This window comes from Loxodonta africana, chromosome 5, assembly GCF_030014295.1.
Source record: "Loxodonta africana isolate mLoxAfr1 chromosome 5, mLoxAfr1.hap2, whole genome shotgun sequence".
NCBI lineage: Eukaryota > Metazoa > Chordata > Mammalia > Proboscidea > Elephantidae > Loxodonta > Loxodonta africana.
In genome coordinates this window covers 102,072,530-102,089,911 of record NC_087346.1, presented here as the reverse complement: position 1 = coordinate 102,089,911, position 17,382 = coordinate 102,072,530, and the positions used below count along the sequence as shown (strand labels likewise).

Below are 17,382 nucleotides of genomic sequence, written 5' to 3'. Positions count from 1 at the left end.
TTTGATAAAGTGAGTCCCTCATCACTAGAACTGGGAATCCAAAGCACCCACAGTGAACTCCTCATAAGAGCCAGAAACCTGTTGGCATTCCAAGATTTAGAGTGGTTTCATCTTGCATCATTACCCCAGAATGTTTTCTTGTTTCACTAAGCCTAATAAAGGGCATATTTGAATCTACAATTGTTTCTTGGGTATTTCCCACCTCCAACAAAAATCAAACCAACTCCGTTGTCTTCAAGTCGATTCTGACTCATAGTGACCCTATAGGACAGAGTAGAACTGCCCCACAGAGTTTCCCAGAAGTACCTGGTAGATTTGAACTGCCGACCTTTTGGTTAGCAGCCGAAGCTCTTAACCACTGTGCCACCAGTGTTTCCTCCCACCTCCAGTCCCGTTAAAATGTACAGTCACCACGTTACAGTTTTCATTTAGGCAGGTGTAGGACTGTGCATGCCCTACCTGAAATGAGCTCTATCAATCTAGTGAACTCAGTGATTTGTATTGGAATAAAAAGGTGGGGAAGAAAATAATCTAATGATTACTGCTTTTACTTCTCTGGTAGTTTTAATTTGTGTCTTCTAGCTCCTTAAAGCTTTGCTAACCTACCTTGAAGAATAAATGTGAGAAATCTTTGAGAAGGATAGGAGTCTCGATATTTATGGATATAATTGTTTTAGTCCTTTCAAAAGTGGAAACAGTTTACAATCAATGATTTTAAAACACTAGAGGAAATTTAGGCTGAGGAATGCAAATTTAATATTACTAAACCTAATTGGAAACTCAGCAAAACAACAAACAAACAAAAAACACTTCTCCATACTGGCTTCTGCCAGGGAATGGAAAAGAGATTCATTGTAAAGACTTCCATAGAGAGGAGTGAAGACATAATTTCTTTCTTTTTTTTTTTTTTGAATTGAACTTTAGGTGAAGGTTTACAGCACAAACTAGTTTCTCATCAAACAGTTAGTACACACATTATTCTATGACATTGGTTAACAACCCCATGACACATCAACACTCTGCCTTTTCAACCTGGGGTTCCTTATTACCACCTTTCCTGTTTCTTCTTGCCTTCTGGTCCTTGCCCCTGGCCTGGTGTGCCCTTTTAGTCTTGTTTTGTTCCATGGGCCTGTTCAGTCTTTGGCTGAAGGGTGAACCTCAGGAGTGACCTAATTACTGAGCAGAAAGGGTGTCCGGGGGACATACTCTCAGGATTTCTTCCGTCTTTAGGGCCGGCAAGTCTGGTCTTTCTTTTGGAGTTAGAATTTTGTTCTACATTTTTCTCCAACTCTGTCTGGAACTGTCTATTGTGATCCCGAAGACATAATTTCTTGATGTTTTGTTTTTTCTCAACAGTTCAAAAGAGCAGAGAGCACAGGCTTTCTCAACAATGTACCCCATTTCCTGACACACTTACCACTGGAGGTGAATTCTCCTTTTCACCAGAAGAAAATTTTGGTGGGGAGCTATCCAACAAGAAAAGGACGTGTGGCTGTTAAGATAGGTAAGTCATTTGTTTAGAGGATGTGCCCACAGTTCATGGAGGAAGTACTAAAGAGTATTTCATTGATTGTGACTGGAACTCTAAAAATGGATAGTATGTATTTCACTAAATTTCATGTTAAAAGATCCACGCCTCTCATGATCTTCCAGTTCTAGATTTAATTTTTAATTTTCAGCTCTTCTACTTACCAGCTGAGTAAAGTTGGGCAAATCACTTAAATTCTCAGCCTTCTTCTTTGTACAAGAAAATATTATATATTAAAAGGCTTTGTAAATGATGGAGTGTTAAATAAAAATGTCATCATTATCGCTTTGTTTTGTTGTTGTTATAAAATTCTACAGAATAGTTAGTGGCCTTGGGTCTCATGGTTGTTGGACCATAGAGTACTTTGAGTTTGGGGACTTTGTCTTTTGAGTGCTGGGGGTGGGAGGTGTTTCTCACCTGTCTCTGTCCAGAGCAGCATCATACCATTCTTTTAGCTATAGATATCTGCTACTTTCTTTTTGGGAAATCGGGAGAAGTGATGGAAGTTAAAGACAAGGACAAAGCAAAGAAAATAACAACTACATGTATTAGTTTCTACTGAGTCCGTGGGTAATGCAAACAATTAACATGCTCAGCTGTAAACTGAAAGGTTGGTAGTTGGAATCTACCCAGAGGCCCCTCGGAAGAAAGGCCTGGTGATCTACTTCCAAAAACGCAGCCATTGAAAACCCTAGGGAGCACTGTTCTACTCTGACACACATGAATCACCATGAGTTGAAATCAACTGGATGGCAACTGGTTAAATAGCAAGTGTTCTACTGAATATTTTAGATACCTTGTTTCGTTTAATCCATGCACCAATCCTATAATATGGGTGTTATTCCTACCAAGATAGATGGGACTTCGTAGGTAGTCACTTGAGAGAAGATACAAACCACTCTGGCTGGTAATAATTTTGGAGATATTACTGAGTGATGAGAATTTGAAGTTTTTATTTTTTTAATTTTCTACAATGCACATGTACAGCTTCTGTAATAAGAAAGTCATTAATTTAAAAAATAAATTGTGGATTAAAAAAAAACTTTGTTGAGCACCTACTGTGAACTAGGTACTATTCTAGATGCTTGAGCTATATCAGTAAACAAAACAGGTGAAGACCCCTGTCCTTGTGGAGCTTATGTTCTAGCATGGAGGGAGATAGATAATAAATAATGCAATAAATAAGTAACTCAAAATATCGGAAGCCAATAACACCATGGAAAAAGGAAAAAAAAAGAGCAGAGTAAGGGGGGTTGGGGGTGCTGGGTGGGGATGGGATTATAAATTACAGTAATAGAGGGGCCAGAGCAGGCCTCAGTGGGAAGTGACATGAAGCCAGGAATTAGCCTGGGGAGTGTTCCAGGTAGAGGAAGCAGTTGATGTAAAGCTCCTGAAGAGAGAAGAGGCTGGCATGTTCAAGAATCATCCAGAAGTCTAGTGCAGGGAGAATAGTGGGAGGTGAGTTTGAAGAGGTAATGCCAGCTCAGGAGGAAATGATGTCATTTCCATGATTTAGATATGTAGGAAACGTAACTTTGTTTTCTACTTGTCTCCCACGTTTATCCTTAGTGTGTTTCCTCTGTCATAAAACATACACACAATAAGTAAATAAATCAGAGCTCTACCACCTACCATTCTAATAAATTGACACTACTCTGTCTATTTTGGAGCCCTGGTGACAGTGGTTAAGAGCTTGGCTGCTGATCAAAAAGTTGGCAGTTTGAATCCACCAGCCGTGCCTTGGAAACGCTGTAGGGCAGTTCTACTCTGTCCCATAGGGTTGCTATGAGTTGGAATCGACTTGATGGCAAGGGGGTTTTCATTGTGATCCCTATTTTATGAGTGGAAAAAAGCTTAAATGGCTTGCCCAAGGTTACATAGTGTGCAGAAGATCCAGGTTAGTCCTATTCACCATACCACTCACATGCTACTATGGCAGTGATATTAGGATGTAAGGGTGTAGGTGGCAGGGGATGGCCCCCTCCGCAGGACAGGAACACCACACATACAGCATTGCAGTCCCTATTGCTTAACTCTGAGATAGCTCAGAATTGACGCTTTATTCCAGAATCCCTATCAAAGGGAAAGTCGAGGACCCATTTCGTTCTTTTGCCTCCATATCGCGTTCCCCGTTTTGCATAACAAATGTGGGGAACAGTACTTTTTCTCTTATTTGGGAATTTTTCTGGAAAAATAATACTGTAATTTCTATGGCTTCTAGAACATTTTGTGACAGAACCACATGGTTTCTTTTCACACATGGGGGGAGATAAATTAAAGAAAGAAATAAACACATAGACACACATGTTATGGATATAGCCAAGTGAATCAGTTGGCACATTGCAATAGAATTAGGGGAATTTGAAAGCACTTAATAGCTTTTGCTTTCTCATTGTATTTAAAGATTCTTATGAAACTTGTTTAGTCATTAGAACCAAAAACCAGATCCGTTGCTGTCGAGTTGATTCCGACTCACAGCAACCCCGTAGGACAGAGTAAAACTGCCCCTTAAGGTTTCCAAGGAGTGGCTGGTGGGTTCAAACTGCCAACCTTTTGGTTAGTAGGCTAAATGCTTAACCATTAGTCATTACTGAGTATAAATGAACAACAGAGTCTTATTTAAGCTAAGCCTTGAAGAATGTTGTTGTTGGGTGCCATTGAGTCCATTCTGCCTCATAGCCACCCCATGTCTAGGGTTTTCTAGGCTGTAATGTTTATGGATTACGTACTATCAGGAGGGACCAGTCCCTGGAGAAGGACATCATGCTTAATAGGTAGAGTGTCACTGAAAAAGAGATAGACCCTTGACTAGATAGATTGACACAGTTGCTGCAACAATGGGCTCAAACATGACGATTATGAGGATGGTGCAGGACCAGTGTTTTGTTCTGTTGTACATAGGGTCACTATGAGTCAGAGCTGACTCAATGGCACCTAATAACAACAATCTTTATGGAAGCAGGTCACCTAGTGTTTCTCCTACCAAGCCCTTTGAGTGAGTTTGAGCCACCAACCCTTTGATTAGCAGCCAAGTGCTTAACCATTGAGCCACCAGGGCTCCTTTGGCTTTGAAGGATACACCTGAGAAAAAGAAGGATACTCAGAAGCAGAACCAAGACTTTCCATGACCTGTCTAGTCCCGTGCCCCTTGCCCCCAACATACCTGTAAAGGCACACAGTGAGGTGTGACATCCCTGGGCTGGGCTGAATGTGGATGAAGTGACCAAATGCAGTACTGCCAGGGGAATGTCTAAATCTTGGTCACTCAAAGCTAAGCATTAAGTTAGTAGGTGAGACAGAGCCAGAGTTAGAAAAAAAATCTTAAGGTCAGAACTGGAAAGATTAGAAATATAGCAAGAAGTAGAATGTGAGACAAGTTGAATGGTTCAGAAATTCGGTTGTGGGAGGATTTGGGAAGCTTGTTTGTCCAAGGTTCTAAATACACGGCATGGGGGTGAAAAGGTGAAGATGTTGGTTAGAGCTAGACAGTTCCTGACCTGCTTGTACCACATTTTTTTGTACGTAGTCCTGTAATTTCTTTTCAAGGTCCTTCTTTGCTCTTCTTTTTATCTCTGTTCTTAATGTGTTTTTATTCCCTCGAAGCTCTCAGGCTTCTCTTTTCCACTTAACAGCTGACTGCTTTCGATCTTTATGTAGATGCTTATGTTCTTCTTAGTATAAAGAATTAAAAATAAGCTACCTCTCTTCCAAAGATGCTTCTGCTCTTTGTTAACATTTCTTTTCTTTGATCCCGAAATAGCAAGGCCATCATATTCTTCTACTGAGTTAAATGACCCATAGTCTTTATATCAATGTCAGCCACTGCTTTTCTTGGCTTTATTAATTTTTCATTTCAATTTTTTTTTTATATAATTTGTTGTTGTTGTCCTAATCATGCCCTTTATTTTTTTCTAATTGAAGATTTTCTGAATAATGATTTTTGCAAAGTCACTTTTCCTGTAACTACATTAATGTTATTTTGTCTTTGTCATTTTCCCTAGGAAACTCCAGGTGTGATACAGTTTCTCCCTGGAATCCTTTCTTCATAAATGGAAGAAAGATAGAAAATTTTCCCATTATTCTCTTCCTATCGTAATATATCTTACTTATATTTTTGAACAGATAATACATGTATAAGGAGCCCTAGTGGCACAGTGGTTAAAGTGCTCAGCTGCCAACCGAAAGATCGGTGGTTCGAACACACCAGCCAGTTCTGTGAAACAAAGATGTGGCAGTCTGCTCCCATAAAGATTACAACCTTGGAAACACTATGTGGGCAGTTCTACTCTGTCCTGTAGGATTGCTATGAGGCAGAATCAACTTGGCAGCAACAAGTTTTTTGGTTTTAATACAGGTACATTTTACAAAGTTTTTTTTTAATCTACTATGAAATCCAAGTTTTCTTCCCACCCCTCGCAGCTATCCAGATCTCCCACCCAGGGGGTAAACATTGTTACCAGTTTTTTCACATATATGTTTTTCTCTTTTTCAATAACAAATCATTGAAAACTATACACACTGTTGTATACCTTTTTTTTTTTTCCCAGTAATGTATCTTGGAGAAATTTCATCTTAGTACTCAAAAAGCTGCTTCGTTCTTCTTAATGGCTGCATAATACTCTATTGTATGGATATACCATAATTTATTTACCCAGAATCCTGTTGATAAATATTTGTTTCAGTCTTTTTCTATTGCAGGCAATGCCATAGTGCCGAGGTTCCTAAACTGTCTTATTTCACTGCACCCTTAGCGTCTCAGTAATTTTCTCATGGCACCGCTGGGCAAGAAGAAATACTGAGCAGTTGCTTTTTTTGAAGTAGTTAGGTCCAAACCTAAAAAAAAAAACCCAGTGCCTAGTAGCCATTTATGTTCTGTCAACTTAGTAGCCATTTGAAAAAAAAAAAATTTTAATTGGAAGAAAAATAATATTTTTATTTCATTCTTAAATAAGCACAACTACTTGGAAGTGTTCACCAGTTTGGCTTTGGACAACTTTTCGATTCTTGCAATCAGATTCGGCACCGCCACCCTCCTTTCCTGTTCTGTACTTATTTTCCTGGGATATTTGTTTTTCATCAGAGCAGCCACCAAGTAGTCTGATGATCTAATACTGAAACTGTGATCTGTCTCAAGCTAGTGTCTTATTCAGTGTCTGATAGATGTTGACATTGTTGTGATTTCCCTGAAAATTAAATATCTCGCAATGTCCTTGTGGATTCACTACTGCGCCCTGGAGCCCAGTTTGGGAGCAGCAGTATCATGAATGATATGTGTGCATGCATTGGCCCACACAGGTTCAGTTGTATCTGTGTGATAAACTCCTTGATGTGGACTTCCTGGGTAGAGAGCATGCACACTTTTCATTTTGAAAAATATTGCCAAATTGCCTTCTGTGGAGGTTGTACCAATTAATGCTCCCACCAGCAACCTAAGAGAATGCATGTTTCCCCCAAATGGCTACTCTGTGTGATCAACACATAGAATCACAGAATTTTACAGGTGGAAAGAACCTCCAAGTTCTTTGAATTTAGTGTCTCCCACCCAACTGCATCAGAATCACTAGGGGTGCTTGTTAAAAATGCACATTCCTACACCCTCCCCAAAAACCAAAACCAAACCCGTTGCCATCGACCCTCCCTAGATCTATTAAAAAATTACTGGCTGTGGAACCTGGGAGTTTCCATTTTTAACAAAAACCTCTGGCGATTTTTGATGTTTGTTAAAATTTGAAAGCCACTAATCCTATATTAATTACTCTGGAAGGTGAGTTGCATAAATAATCATCCACCCAGAATAAGGGAACTTAATATCTTACTAGGCAACTCATGCAATTTAAAGAAAAAAAAAAAAAAAAAAACACCCTAACTAGTTATAAACCTTCTCCCTGCTATATTATAGGCTCTTTAAATAATCATTAAAAATAGCTATTTGTATTAAATGCTCACTGCATGTCAGACACTGTGCCCAGTGCTTTATATTGTTGTTGTTAGGTGCTATTGAGTTGGTTCTGACTCATAGCAACCCTATGTACAACAGAACAAAACACGGCCTGGTGCTGTGCCATCCTCACAATGGTTATGCTTGAGCCCATTGTTGCAGCCATTGTGCCAGTCCATCTCCTTGAGGGTCTTCCTCTTTTCGCTGATCCTCTACTTTACCAAGCATGATGTCCTACGCCAGGGTCTGATCCCTCCTGAGAACATGTCCCAAGTATGTGAGAGTAGTCTCACCATCCTTGCTTCTAAGGAGCAGTCTCATGTTATATTATGTCTTACATCATTTAATCCTAACAAACCCTCTGAGGTAACTTTTTTACTTGAACTTTACGAATGAGGAAATTAAAGCTTAGAAAGCTTAATTTGCCTATGGTCATATATCTAATCTCATTCATTTCATAACTGCTGTCCTCTTAGAATTCTTGGACTCACACAATCCACATGAAGTGGTTAGTAGCACTTGACATTAAGTGTAAAACAAGCATTAACTGTTACGATGATTACTACTAAGTTTAGGGCACTATGGATACGAAGATGAATAGAATACCTTTTCTGCCCGTGAGGAACTTCTGATTTAGAACAATGGTCTTTTACCTTCTTTTAAGCAACATACAAAAAAATCAGTTGCCTTAGAGTCAACTCTGACTCATGGAGACCTCGTGTGTGAATAGAACTGTGCTGCATTGTTTATTTGTTTTTTTCCTAATTTCTTTATATGTATATATTATTATAATTATTATTCATTGGGTTTTAATGACTGAATTTTCAGAAGTAGATTGCCAGGCCTTTTCTTCCAAGGCAACTGTGGGTGGACTCAAACCTCTAACCTTTCAGTTAGCAGTTAGGCACGCTAAAAAAAAAAAAAATACTAAATATATGCAAACTTCCTACCTATTAAACAGATAAAGCAGAGCTCCTGCCTCTCCTTGTCTGATGTCACCATGATCCTTTCACCATTTCAACAGGACTCAAGGGCCCCCTGAACACAGCTGGATCACATGGGTCTAGTAGAGGCTTTAGAGTCTAGTAAACACAAGTCCACTCAATTGACTTTTGATTACCTAGCCAGCATTTTGTAACTGCAGATGAACAGTTGCTGCTCTTGCTACCACAACTGCTGACTGTGAAGTTAGACTACCCCAAGCAAATCAGGGGTCATTGGTGTGAAATACCTCCCTGCCACAAACATTCTGGGAAGTACTAGGCTTTTCACAATACATGTTGAACCCAAAAAAAACCAAACCTGTTGCCGTCGAGTCAATTTTGACTCATAGCGACAATACATGTCAGAGGGTGACAAATAGAGTTTAGAGATCTACTTAATCCCTCTTATGACTAGGGAATGGGAATAAAATCTTAATTTCCGAATAGTGGTAGATTGTTGAGCAATAAGAAGAAGTGAGTCCTTTAATTATTAAAAAAATATATGATTTTAATTACAAAACCTTAATTTTCCCTTTTCATTACAATCGGAGATCTGAGTATTACAGGAGTGTTAACGTTTCTGTAATAGAACGTCCAAGAGGAAAATCTCTTCAGGAATACTTGCCTCACCTTAGTTGCTAGTGGGCTTCTCTTCATGGGACAAATTGAGAATTTAGCCATTGTATTTACAAGAATCTATCTGGAAAACTCTACCTTATTTCACACCAATCATGAGGTACAATCCCCTCAGGCACCTTTCTTCCCTCCCCAATTTATGTCATTGTCTAATGGTCTGAACTCCAATTTAGCCCATCTTCTAAATGAACCTGTAATTGATATTTTGGCACTGGGATAGCTAGAGATTGTATTGCTAGCCCAAGCAACAAAGCATAGTCTTTCCCAAGGGAGTTAAAATGATACCAGCTGTTGCATATGAAAATTTGAGGAATACTTTACACTGTCATCTCTTGAGGAGGTTGATCGCCCCTCCCTCCTCCCTTCTGTTGGTGAAATAGAGTCTGCTTCTGGAAGGGCTCTGGATGGAGACAGTAGAGGCTTGAAACAGGACACCACTCTCCATCTGCCAGACGTAAGCCAATATAAGTTGCACAGATGAAGCTGGCAGAGAAATCGGGAACTGGATGGCAAACAAGGTTCTGAGGGGACCGAAATTCTGGTTAAATCCTTTTGTGATAGTGAAAGAACATCCGGGTCTAATAATGCAGAGCCCAAGAATTAGATTTAGTATTGATCCAATGCTACTGGCTCATGGGATGTGAGCCCCTTAAGGCTCTTTTCTCTAGATCACCTGAGAGCGTGTTGTTATTAATGTACTCCATGGGTCGACAGTTAAGTACAGGACAAATTATGATTCATTCCCATCAAATGGTGATTATTATGTGCTAGGTAGGAATGAGTCTGCTCCAAAAGATATCTTCCAGGAGCCTGAAAATATCACCTTTAGAGTAAGTAATGGGTTTGATGGAAAGGGGGACATTTTTGTTGACTCCCCCTCCCCCCTTTCCTCTCCCCCAATCTCTCTGTATCTCCTTTCCTCTCTCCGTTAACACGTATTGAACTTGTTATGTGCCAGTCACTGTGCTGGGGACTATGGATATGAAATTAGACCCTGTCATCCAGACTCTGCTGCATTATGTTCTTCTACTATTACAGAGAGCTATAAGCAGTTTATTAGGAGCCCTGGTGGTGCAATGATTAAGCATTGGGCTGCTAACCAGAAGGTTGGCAGTTTGAACCCACCCAGCAGCTACTTGGGATAAAGACCTGGCAATCTGTAAAGATTACAGCCAAGAAAATCCTATAGGGCAGTTCTGCTCTGTCACATGGGGTTGAAATGAGCCAGAATCGACTCCATGGCACTTTAGAACCTGTCTCCTGTAGTAAGAGATAGCTGCTAAAGGCCAGAGTCCTGCCTTTGATTGTAGAATCTAACAAAATGCCTAGGGCAATGTAATGTGAATTGAACTTTATTGAATTGAACTGAGATATGTAAACAGATAACTGCATAAAAAGTGATTAGTGATATTTGAGAGAGTTTTACACTGAGTGCTGGGAACAACAAAGGGCAGAATAAACAACTGCCAAAGGGAGCCAGAGGGCCTCCCAGAGGTGCCATTTGAGCTGGCTTTGAAAGAGGAGAAGGTGTTTGCCAGACAAACAAGGGGGGCACGCCATCTCCAGAGGTCACAATTAGCCCTCCTAGGAGGGTCCCTTTGATCCTCCTTTGATCCTGCCGTCTATTCCTTTAAGGCGACTTCAGAAAATAACTGCTTGTTTCCCAGGTAGCTTTGGATCAAGCCTAGGGACAGTGCAGGCTTCTTTTCCAGGAAATGGCAGGTAGAAAAAGCATGGCATTGCTGGGGTTACTTCAAAAACTGCTTCTAGAGCTCCTGCTTGACAACAAAACAAAACACTATATTGAATTTCTTACTCTAAAATGCCACCTATTAAGGTGATGCCAAGACCTGAAAAACCAGGTAAGACAGATACAGATGTCAGTCCTGGAATCCTGAACCTTAAATGAAAGGAGAAGGTATTAGATTGAAAGTCACTGAGGAGAAGAAACTGTTAGAAAACAGGAAAGGAATAAAGATATGGAGTGGAGGTTCCTGGTCAAATGGCATGATTCAGTGGCCATCTTGGAATAAAGCCAACAACCTCGCATGCAGAAAGCCTCCTCTCTGGGATTTCCAATAGGAGATAAAGGTATGGTGCAGACACACCCAGGACTAAGTAAGACCATGTTTGCTGGCTGCGACTCAGGGAGGAGCCCAGGCTGTCTCACCTAGTAACCACAGGAGCATGCTCGTATAACCCCCTCCCTTCTGATGAACAATGGCTATAACTGCCCCATCCTGGCAACTCTGACTGGTAGAAACTACAGTACCAACCCACCCTATTGCCCCCCTCCATCTAATCCTTCTGCCCCTGCCTTCACCTGTCCACCTATCTCCTCTGTCCCACTGGCTGCAGCCCCAAGAGGAACTGGCTTGGACCCCAGGCCGAGCCCCACTAGCTCTGGACCCCTCCCACCACCTGCATGGCCCCAAGAGGACCTGGCCCAGACCCCAGGTCCCTCCCCACAGGCTTTGCCTCCCTCCCTTCACCGCCTGCCACAGCCCCAGGGAGAACCAGCCTGGACCCCAGGACCATCCCCACTGACTCCAAAACACCCCCCAGCCCCGTTGCCTACCACATCCCTGAGAAGGACTGGCCCGGACCCCAGACTCCTCCTCACCGGCTCAGGACCCCCCACCACCACCCACCACAGCTCTGCTCCAGCCCCCAGCCCAGTTCATACAGCAGACAAATGACCCATCTCTGCCCCTTTCCCCCATGTTGGACCTGCTCTGCTGCACCATAGCTGAGCAACTGCCCCTGCACACCCGAACAAGGTGGTAAGAACTGTCATGCCCACAGAAAAGCAAGTAACAAGTCATGCCCAGGCCACCTGCCCAGACATACCCAAATGAAACAATGAAACAGGACAAAATAAACAAATCTACAATCAATAAATAAAATAATACCTGAATACCTCAAAGACAGAAGACAGTATCAAAATATTAAAAAAACAGGACTCCAGTAAGCAACCAGAATAAAGCACCAGTTGACCTTCTGGCAGAAGAAAGGGCACCGGAACTACCTGTTAGGGAATTTAAAGGTCTAATATTTAGGGATCTCTAAGACATTAGGAAAGAGATCAGGGAAAATGTAGACAAAATCATGGAAAACACAGAAAAATCCAACCAAAACATAGCCCAAATCAAGGAGAATACAGACAAAGCAACAGAGGAATTCAGGAAAATAATACAAGAACAAAATGTCAAAATAAATTTAAAAAAAATACAGAAACAGCAATTAGAAATACAAAAGATAAAAAAATTTCAGAAATGGACAACACAATAGAAGGTTTTAGGAGCAAATTTGAAACAATGGAAGACAGAATCAATGAAATTGAAGACAAATGCATGGATGCCACCTTGTTTCAGGAAAAATCAGAAGAGAATGGAGAAAAATGAATCAAACCTAAGAACTATGTGGGATACAATCAAGAGCAAAAATTTCTGCATGATCAAAGTTCCAGGACAGGGGAGAAAATGAAAAACAAAGGAAGGATCATGGAAGATTTGCTAACAGAAAACTTCCCTAATATCATGAAAAATGAAAATCTGACCATCCAAGAAGCTCAACAAACCCCACGTTAGATAGACCCTAAAAGTAAGCCACCAAGGCATATCATAATGACACTCCCCAAAACCACAGGCAAAGAAAGAATTTGGAGAGCAGCTTGAGAAAAATGAAAAGCCACATACAATGGGGAAATAATAAGACTAAGCTCTGATTACTTGGCAGAAACCATCCAGGCAAGAAGGCAATGGGATGCTATATACATAAAATTTTGAAAGGAAAAACTGCCGACCAAGAATAATATATTCTGCAAAACTCTGTTTCAAATATGATGGCAAAATTAGGACATTTCCAGATAAAAAGAATTAAAGGAATTTGTAAAAACCAAGCCAAACTTACCAGAAATATTAAAGGGAATCCTTCAATTAGAGAACTGAAAACAACCTGAATCCAGGACACAGGTCAGTGTCAGCCAAATACTGACCTAGGTAATGAACTCTCAAGGATAAAACAAAACTAAAAGATTCAAACAGGGAAATAGAGACATCAATCTGTAAATGACAGCATGTCAGAACAATAAAAGGGGGAATACACAGTGTAGGTATAGAATTTTCAAATGGAGAAGTCAAGACAATATCAAGTAATAGAAGACTCGTTCAAACTTAGGAAGATAAGGGTAAATTTCAACATAACCACAAAGAAAATTAATAAACCTATTCATCAAGATGAAGAGGAAAAACAAAGTCTCAGTAAACACAAAATCTACAATAATGAAAAAAAAAAGAAATTTCACAAACAGAAGAACTCAGCACAGGAGAGTAAGATGAACAAAGAAAATGTCAGCCATGTGAAAAAAAAAAAAAAAGGACTACAAAATGATAGCAATGAACTCACACCTATCTCTAATTATACTAAATGTAAATGGCTTAAATGCACCTGAAAAGAATGGATTTAAAAAAATGACCTGTTAATATGCTGTCTGTAGGAGGCACACCTTAGACACAAAAACATAAATATGTTAAAAATCAAAGGGTGGAAAAATATAAGCGAACAGAGACCAAAAAAGAGCAGGAGTGGCAATACTAATTTCAGATAAAATAGACCTTAAGGCAAAATCCACCATAAAAGACAACTAAGGTTATTATAAAGTGATTAAAGGGACAATCCACCATGATCACATAACCATAATAAATATCTATGCACCCAACGACAGGACTCCAAAATATGTAAAACAAACTCTAACAGCACTGAAAAGAAAAATAGACAGTTCCGTGATAATAGTACGAGACTTCAACCCACCAATTCTTGATAAAGGACAGAATGTCTAGAAAGAAACTCAGCAAAGATGCAGAAGATCTAAAGGCCACAATCGACCATCTTGACCTCATAGACATATACAGAACACTCTATGCAACAACAGCAAAGTATACATTCTTTTCTAAAGCACGTGGAGCATTCACTAGAAAGGACTGCGTCTTAGGCCAGAAAGCTACCCTCAACAAAATCCAAAACATTGAAATAATACAAAAATTTTCTTTGATCACAACACCGTAAAAGTAGAAATTAATGGCGCAAAGAGCAAGGAAAAAATCAAATACATGGAAATTAAATAACACCTTGCTTTAAAACCACTGGGTTATAGAAGAACTCCAAGATGAAATAAAAAAAATTTCTAGAATCAAATGAGAATGAATTTACCTCATACCAAAACTTATGGGACACAACAAGTTTTGGTTTATACAAAACCAACAGCCAACAATATTCTCAATGGAGAGAGGCTGAAAACATTCCTCCGAGAATGGGAACAAGACAAGGATAAACTTTATCACCACTCCTATTTAACATTGTGCTGGAAGTCCTAGCTAGAGCAATAAGGCAAGAAAAAGAAAGAAAGGGCATCGAAATTTTTAAGGAAGACGTAAAGTTATCCCTCTTCAGGTACAATATGATACTATACATAGAGAACCCTCTAGACTCCACAAGAAAAATCCTGGGACTAATAGAAAAATTCAGTTGAGTCACAGGATACAAGATTAAAAAAAGAAAGAAAGAAAACTCATTGCTGTCTAGCTGATTCCAACTCATAGCAACCCTATAGGACAGAGTAGAACTGCCTCAGGGTTTCCAAGGAACAGCTGGTGGGTTCGAACTGCTCAACTTTTGGGTAACAGCTGAGCTCTTAACCACTGTGCCAACATCAGTTGGATTCCTATACGCCAATAAAGAGAACTACGAAAAGGAAATCACGAAAGCAATACCATTTATAATAGCCCCTAAAAAAAGAAAAAAAATTAAAAATTAATCTAACTAAGGATGTAAAAGACCTATACAAAGAAAACTACAAAATAGTACTTCAAGAAAACAAAAAAGACCTGCATAAATGGAAAAACATAACTTACTTATGAATAAGTAGACTAAACATTGAGAAAATGTCAATGCTACTCAAAAGCAATCTACAAATACAATGTAATCCCGATACAAATACCAACAGCGTTCTTTAACAAGATGGAAAAACTAATCATTAGCTTTATATGAAAAGGCAAGAGGCCCCAGACAAGTAAGTCGTTACTGAAGAAAAAGAACAAAGTAGAAGGCCTGGCGCTACCTGACCTCAGAATCTATGTACAGCTACGGTATTAGACCTTTGTTGGATATGTCCTAGCCAAATTTGTGTTCCATAGGTTCTCTTTTTACTCTTTTGATGAAGTGTTTTGGTGTGCATAATTGTTTAATTTTTAAAACATCCCATTTATCTAACTTAATCTTTAAGCCTGGTACTTACTTAATGGTCTGACAGAGACTGGAGGAACCCCCAAATTATGGCCTCTGGATGCTCTGTTAACCTGAAACTAAAACCATTGCCAAAGTCCACTCTTCAGACAAAGATTACACAGAACTATAACAAAAAATAATATGCATGAAGAGTGTACTTCTTAGTTCAAGAAGATACATAAAGCTAAATCACATCTCCTGTCTAGAGGCAGGATGAGAAGGCAAGAAGGGACAGGAACTGGTTGAATATGGACACAGGAAACCTAGGGTAGAAAGGGGGAGTGTGCTTTCACATTTGTGGGGATTGCAACTAATGTCACATAACAATATGTGTATAAATTTTTGATTGAGAAATTAATTTGAGCTATAAATTTTCACCTAGAGCACAATAAAAGAAAAGAAAACCGTGTGGAGCACAGTTCTACTCTGACGCACATGGAGTCGCTGTGAGTCAGACTCAATGGCAACTGGTTTTTGTAGGGACTTGGAAAAAAAAAAAAAAAACAGCCTGGTACTGGTACGACAACAGACACACTGACCAATGGAACAAAATCAAGAATCCAGATGTAAATCCATCTACCTGTGGCCACCTGATCTTTGACAAAGGCCCAAAGTCCACTAAATGGGGAAAAGACAGTCTTTTTAGCAAATGGTGCTGGCAAAACTGAATGTCCATACCTCACAACATATGCAAAAAGTAATTCAAAATGGATCAAAGACCTAAATATAAATCCAAAAACTATAAAGATCATGGGTCAACACTAGGGGCCCTAATATACAGCATAAACAGGATAGAAACCATAGTTAACAAAACACAAACACCAGAAAATAAGCTAGATAAGCAAGCAACTATCTAAGATGCATCAATTGGCCCCAACCCACCTGGACCAAAGGAGAATGAAGAACACCAAAGACACAAGGAAAATATTAGCCCAGGAAACAAAAAGGGCCACATAAACCAGAGACTTCATCAGCCTGAGACCAGAAAAACTAGATGGTGCTTGGCTACCACCAGTGACCACCCTGGCAGGGGACCCAATAGAGTCCCTGACGGAACAGGAGAAAAGTGGGGTGCAGAACTCAAATTCTAGTAAAAAGATGAGAGTTAATGGTCTGCCTGAGACTGGTGGAACCCCAGAAGACATTGGCCACTGAACTCTCTGTTAACCCAGAACTAGAACCATTCCCAAGGCCAAGTCTTCAAACAAAGATTAGACTGGAGTGTAAGACAGAAAATGATACTTGAGAGGCATGTGCGTCTTTGTTCAAGTGGATCCATGAGACTATGTGGGCGGCTCCTGTCCGGAGGCAAGGTGAGAAGGGAGAAAGAAATGGGAGGTGTTTGAATGGACACAGGAAGTCCGGGGTGGGAAGGAGGCGTGTGCTGACATATTATAAGGGTAGCAACTAGGGTTACTTAACGGTATGTATATGCTTTTGTATGAGAAACTAATTTAAGTTGTAAACTTTCACTTACAGCACAATAAAAAAAAAAAGATTAAGTTAGATAAATGGGATGTTTTAAAAATTAAACAATTATGCTCACCAAAACACTTCATCAAAAGAGTAAAAAGAGAACCTATGGAACACAATTTTGGCTATGACATATCCAACAAAGGTCTAATTTCTAAAACCTATAGGAAAATCCAACACCTCTATGATAAAAAGACAATACAATTAAAAAATGGGCAAAGGATGTGAACAGACATTTCATCAAAGAAGACATTCAGATGGCTAATAGACACATTAGGAAATGCTCAAGATCACTAGCCATTAGAGAAATGCAGATCAAAACTACAATGAGATACCATCTCACTCTTATATTTCTACCCAGAAAACCCAGTGCCATCGAGTTGATTCCAACTCATAGCGACCCTATAGGACAGAGTAGAACTGCGCCATTGCACGAATCAAAAAACCAGAAAATAACAAATGTTGGAGAGGTTGCAGGGAGACTGGAACTCTTATGCACTGCTGGTGGGAGTGCAAAATGGTAGAACCATTTTGGAAAA

General features: G+C 39.8%; 1 protein-coding gene across 1 annotated transcript in view; it reads left to right on the top strand.

The window, feature by feature from the left end:
* The first annotated feature begins 1,270 nt into the window (after positions 1-1,270).
* The window catches only part of CRACD (capping protein inhibiting regulator of actin dynamics), a 176,584-nt gene continuing 160,472 nt past the window's right edge, over positions 1,271-17,382 (top strand). The window contains exon 1 of the mRNA XM_010595691.3: positions 1,271-1,504. The gene's annotated coding sequence lies outside the window, so the exon portion shown is untranslated. The remainder of the gene's footprint in view (positions 1,505-17,382) is intronic.